General features: G+C 30.7%; 1 non-coding gene across 1 annotated transcript; it reads right to left on the bottom strand.

Annotated features, from left to right (window-relative positions):
• Nucleotides 1-966: 966 nt before the first annotated feature.
• On the bottom strand, nt 967-1,039 carry Trnaa-ugc (transfer RNA alanine (anticodon UGC)). Its single transcript has one exon. It is a non-coding gene; the product is annotated as a tRNA-Ala (tRNA).
• Between the last annotated feature and the right edge of the window lie 5,728 nt (nt 1,040-6,767).

The following is a 6,767-nucleotide window of genomic DNA, read 5'->3' as shown; positions in this document are numbered from 1 at the left end:
GTATTCCAATAACAAATTAAAATCTTCTGGCAACTTCAATATCCTAAAGAAAACATGGTTCAAGCAGTCTATTTTCTGACACTTGTTTACACTACCCATCCACAGTGATGGAAAAAGTGACATAGTATAGATCTGTAAGTGACAGATTCCCATCCAGCTCTGTTTCCCAACCCCAGCATCACTCAGCAACTCAGATTCAAGAATTTGCTGATAGTGCCCTCTGCATATAGACACAGGTCCAATTCAAACACATTCTATGAAAATCAAAATGACACAGTTGTCTTAAGAACTCATACGTGAACGGAAAGCCTCTGCAAAATAGCAAGAAACAAAGGATAACTCCTCAATTGTACTTTCTGGTGTGGCAGCATATTCAAGCTAAATAAGGTTAATTCCTATTACCTATAGTTTTCTGTCACCCATGCCCCAAAACACACTGCAAAATCAAAATCAGAAAGAGACATCAAATAAAATTTAAAATAAGAGATAATCAATGAATTGATAAAAATCAAGTTAGGCAATTCTGTAACATGTATATGACAGAAGATTATAAAACAGTGATAATAGAGTCAGATGACAATAACTGATTAAAGTAAACAATTTAATATTTTCAGAATAATTTGTTTAGCAATGTTACACAAATCTCTGAACTAGAAAAGACAAAGCATGCTCATAATCTAATTACTTCAAAAATTTTATTAACATAACAATCCAATCCTGTTCTTTGCATGGTATTGTTATTGAAAGCTTCAGTTGCCATGACAACAAACTCATTTAGAGAAAGTAGCTGTTCATTTTTATAAAAAGCTTTTTGGATTATCATAGAGAAACAAAATATTTTGATTCAATAAACTGGTTGTTATAATTGTTGTTATGAAAAAACAGTCTATAAATAATTATTAAAAAGTTTTAATTAATTAATTAATTGATATTTATAGTGGAATCCAACACATTTTTTTTTTTTTTTGGTGGTGCTGGGGATCGAACCCAGGGCCTTGTGCATGCAAGGCAAGCACTCTACCAACTGAGCTATATCCCCAGCCCCCCTGGAATCCAACACATTAAAAGCCTTATGATAAGAACCTAAAACACAAAACATCAAACAAGAGAAACTGCAATATCAATTGTGAATATTTATATTTGAATTTGATATTAAGATTAATGAGAAAGATAAAGTATCTGGCATATGGTATACTCCTTAAATCTGCATAGAATAGGTGGAAGGACATCTGTGTCTAAATCTCAATAAATATAAGATATATGTATTCCATTATTTCTATGCAATTGAGTTTCAGAAAGCATTTGTACATTTTGATAGACCCTAAAAGAAGTTAGATATAAGTTGCCATATTTTAATAATGAAATGGTAAAATATTTAAGTGAATTTATAAAAATAAAAAATGTATAGTGAATATAATCAACATATTATAGATTTAAAGAATTATGTTTTGAGGTCACTGTTGTCCAACCCTGCACTAATTCTTTTTGTTTAATTAAAGGCAAAATATTAAAACTCCAAAAATAACTATGTGGATAAGAGTTATATAACGTTGAGTTAATTTGGTTATTCACAAATTTCACTCACCAAAATAATAATATTTTAAAGAAATTTGAAAGATTAGGAGTTTTAGTAAAATAAAAGATGAAATTATCTTAAACAATTAACTTCCAGAGAGTATAGTAAGCAAAACTTATTCTCTTTCCAAAAGTCAGATAATTAACATTTCCTGAGTACAAACTACTTGCTAAAAGAACATTTTAGGAGATTTGCCTGTTTTAACTCTGAATTCTTACAACCATAGGCTTTTGCCCCATTTTATAGGATGGGGCCTCCTTCATGTTAAGCTCCAGGGAATCTGACTCCAGATTCTTTGCAACTATTCCTCATTGCCCCTAAGTTGTTCAAGTTATGGAGTAGGAGGACAGGTAGAGGAAAACCAATGTCTAGTGCATGTATTTTGCAGAAAAAATTTCAGTGATTTCCCATATTCCAGTGGGCAAAAACTACTGTTTTTTTTTAGAATGCAATTCCTGTATACCATCTCTGTATTTCAATATTCCTATGATGTATAATTTGAGGCATTTTCAAAAGCACTATTAAGTGGTATTACGATAATTCAGTTTGAGGCACAGTGATATTTTTTCATAGCATCTCTGGGAGACATCATGTGTTCATTAGAAGGGAAATTCTGACATCAATACCTTTAGGCAGTTTGGTAGGAAGAGAAATGCATTTGAATATGAGCCCCATAATATAGACAATCATAGCTGCATTTCAAGTTCAGAAAGAGGTAACAGCTCTACTCCTAAATAAAAATAGATATCTGTCAGAAGGCTTAAAAATCCATGCTTTCAAAAGCTATAATATTCAGAAGCCCAGAAAAATAATCTGATATAATCCAAATAAACACTCCTGTCTGTCATGTAACCTTTAATTATAATATGGCAACTGTAATTTCACCTAATTAGAAAAGGTGAACCCAATTTTGAATTGCAAATTATTCATTTTATGAAAGCTTTTATGAAATTAAAGCACCCTTAGACTGACAGCCTCAGTCAGTACGGTTTGAGGTGCCCTATGATGTGACGTTTTGATTAATCAGTGAGCCATTCCAAAGGCTCTCACATGCAGCCACTGACTGGTTCTAATGCTAGGAGGTGCAGATTTCCAATTAAGATTTGCATCATGGTGTATAAGAACTGGCACTCTAACCCTGTGTGGTCTCTCAAACTTTTATTTATTTTCTGATTTATAACTGAAGATTAAAATATCCATCCAAGTGTCCATAAAATAATAAGAACTGAATGAGAAATCATGGGAAATAATCTTGTGCTTACAGAAAGCATTGTAAATGAATTTAATTACAATTAATTTTGGATTGTATGCTTTGTGCAATACACAATTCTACAAAGTATGAGGCAAATCTTGATCAAAATAAAAGCCTAGTTTGCATTTTAGTTTTTGGATCTACAGAGGTTAAACTGTCATGGTTGTATATATAATTTCATTTACTAAAAAGTAAACAAATTCTAAAAATAGCAAGAAATGTTAAATCTACAAAATCTTTAAGATGACAAATCCATTTGGGCTGAATAATTATCAATTAAAATATTGATATCAGTAAATACATAAGTAAATATCAGTGTTCTCATCAGAGTAGCAATTAAAGAATATTTTGGAGATGGAATTCACTATAAAATTACATACACAGAGGAGAAGTTCTAGGATTACACATACCTAGGAGTAATGCAGTCTTTAGGTTTAAGATATACCCAAATCTAAAAAAACTTTAGCGGTGTCCTAAAATTAACAGAATTTGTTTAAAAGTAGATATAACTGTCAAATTTTCACAGTCTCAAAAATAAAAAACAAGATATTAAAAAATAGCAAATGTATATGAGTATTTTTTTAAAGTCCACAAACACAATTTAAGAGAATTGGTATGTAGGAATCATACTTTGGCACACATTAATAATCTCAATAATTTTATTTCAGTGCTTATTTAGTCACTATTTTATTTTAATCAACTCTTCTAAAGGTTTTTTTTGTGCTTACTGAAAGCATTATAAATGAACTATGAGTGTGAAATTATGAAAACCTAAATAACCACAAGAAGTTATTATTTGTCTTTATATAATGTACAATTTTTATTGCTTCAGAACATACTAAAAATGATCCAACAGAACGCCAACAAGGCAGCAACCAGAGAGCTTCTAAACCTAAGTTGTCTACCAGCGATCCCAAGCAACAGGTAGTCTTAAAATAATGGACTTTCAGTAAGTGTCAGAATATTTCAGCAAAACTCAATGTATTATTTTCAAATACAATTTCAAAAGACTGTGTAAAACTTCTCACAACTATTGTGAACGTTATTTTGCAGAAAATTCACATGAACAAAGATTGCTCAAGAATTGTGGACATTTAAATATTCAAGAGGTGCTACAATAATGACTGTAATAAAGAAACTTTAAAATATAATACACAGTTTATTCACTGTATAGGACAGAAAGTTTTTAAAAGGATGAGGCATCCCAGGAGACATGGTGAACTGCAAGATACATGTAGAATAAAATGAAGTGACATAGAGGAGCAATAGGATGGCAGAGAACCATTCTTGGTAGGAATTGTGTCTCACAATTTTTGTCTAAGTAGTTAGCAATGTTCTTTAGGACAGGATTTATAATGCATGAGAAAACATTTCAGTAGTCACCTATATCCATAAATTGCTTCTGTTTATTCAATATATTTACCAATGAAACTAAGGCACTAAAAAGTCAATTGTCTGTAAGCAATTCTATTAATCAAAGGATGAAAGTTTAAACAAAATCCAGTAAGATAAAGACAAATGGGAATTTTTACCATGGGTCAAGACAGAAGTAAAATTTAATTTGAGAAGATGAAAATTTAGCTAGCTTTCAAAAGTTTTTTGTGCCATGAAGAATAGTTTAATATTTTAAATTACTAATTAATCCAAGGTTCTAATGCTATGCTGATATACTATGTCAATTTCACTTAAGAACTGATAGAGTTGAAATTGAGAACCTTGGAGGATATCATTCTTATTTAAAATGGTAAATAGTGGAATCATTTATTCCTATGCTATTTTAAGAGAATTGGTATGTAGGAATCATACTTCGACACACATTAACAATCTCAATAATTTTATTTCATTGCCTATTTAGTCACTATTTTATTTTAATCAACTCTTCTAAAGTTGCTAGCATAGGGATTAAAAGGCCTGAAGGCTATTTTCGTCAAGGAAACAAAAATAATGAAATAACTTTCTTGTGAGGGTGACCAATACATTTTTTTCTGAGGATAACACCATTTCTGTACAAATATTTTTATTATTTTTATCTCTGATCATCTTAAACATTTTCTCCCATGTATGAAGAATGTATTCATGAAAGCCAAGAACAGGTGCATCTTTCTACCCATAGTTTGTTTGTGGTTTTTATTTATTTTTTTAACTATTGAATATATCCTATTTTAGTTATGTGACTGGATATCCTTCACATTCCAATTGGTAGAAAAATAAACTTAGGGTTTATTTACTCCTTCCATGAACTCATACTAAACATAAGGAAATGAAATAAGTACAATAATATGCAGAGCAGAAGGACCTTCACAAATATTTAACACATCTCTGAAGTCTGCCTGATTATTTTAAATTCAACTACAGAGACTCAGGAGAAAGTATTTATATGAGTTTTTTAGTGCAGACAGGATTACCAAATTTGATGCTCTTGCCCAAAATGCCTAGATTCAAATTGTGGCTCTATAATTTATTATGTATGTAAACAAACTTATTATATATGAAAAAAATTGACTTCTCTGAACCTTTAATCTTCTGAGTCTATAACATGGAAATGTATGGTAATGTTATTTATTAGTAGAGTTTGCTTATGTATAAATTAGCACACAACTTTTGTTAGTATATCTGTTACACAGTATAGTTTCAATAAATATAAGTAATCATTATCTTGTTAGTTGGAACTTCTAAATATTGGAAGTCAGTTATTATAATGTCAAGGGATATATCTATTACTAGTCTGGAATTCCTAGTATCTACAAAGAATATTAAATATTTCATATCAGTAATGATATGAGCAATAGACAACATTGTTTCCTGGCCATAAATACAAGAAACATTATCTTACATATAAATAGAAGTGCTAGTCTACTTTTGCTTGAAGCCTTACCATATATGATAGATGTTTTTAGCTGGAGAAAAATGAACAGTGAATACAATAAAATGAAATGATGAGAAGTGAAAAAGTAAGGGGACAAATAAATGGGAAAGACATTTTAAAAAGGAGGAAAGCAGAAACACAGGAAATGAATAGTGTTATTGTAGTTGATGTCTCCCTAGACAGAGTCATCAAAATAAGTACAAATTGTCTACTAAGACACACAGAAATGAATTATAAGCAATACAATAAAATCCATCATAAGATACATTTTTCTGCAAAAAAGTATTTGCATTTACACCTCTCAGTGTGTATGATTTTATGACTTAAAAAAAGGGTAAACCACTTTTTAAAAGTTGTATTTGTTGTGTTGGCATTATTATTCATTATTATTATTATTACTAGTAGTAGTAGTTAGTGGTAGTAGTAGTAGTATTTTCTTAGGAAACAGAAAGATAGATTCTAAATAACCTTTAAAGATCTATCTTTATTTTATCCCACTATTCACTATTTTTTCTAAATGTTAATCTTGCAATTTGGGGTTTAAATAAATCAATAGTAGCAACAAACGGGCCACTTTCATGACTAAAACAATCCAGTATCATCTTCATTTTAAAACAATTTTGAGTACTACCACGTGAAAGCCATACCAGAAGTGGCAGTGGTATAAAGAGAGGACACAATCCCTGCCTGTAAGGAAAACTTGGTGATTATATGTGAAATGTAGTGAATAGCACATGACAAGAAGTGTTAGAAATTAATAACAAACAGAGCTTATCTGAACTCTACACCCAGAGCCAAAGCAATGCTTGCTGTTCACTCTAGAAAGTTTCTTTTTTAAAAAGGGGTTCGACAAGTCACAATGCTACCAGTGTATGAAGTTGAGGTGATGAAATCAAAGGATTATGAGATGTAAAATGTAAATGTTTATGATTTCTGCTCTGCTGAAGTGATGAATCAGCACAGTTGGGATATTTAACTTTGAATTTAAGCCCAGTTTGGGGTACTTAGAGAAAGTAATCTCCAATCCAGTTTTATAGCTATAGAGAATTCCTTTCAAATGGACTGAAATCAGC

This window comes from Ictidomys tridecemlineatus, chromosome 11 (assembly GCF_052094955.1).
Source record: "Ictidomys tridecemlineatus isolate mIctTri1 chromosome 11, mIctTri1.hap1, whole genome shotgun sequence".
NCBI classification, from domain to species: domain Eukaryota; kingdom Metazoa; phylum Chordata; class Mammalia; order Rodentia; family Sciuridae; genus Ictidomys; species Ictidomys tridecemlineatus.
The sequence above is the reverse complement of the archived record's forward strand: the minus strand, read 5'-3'. Positions and strand labels throughout refer to the sequence as shown.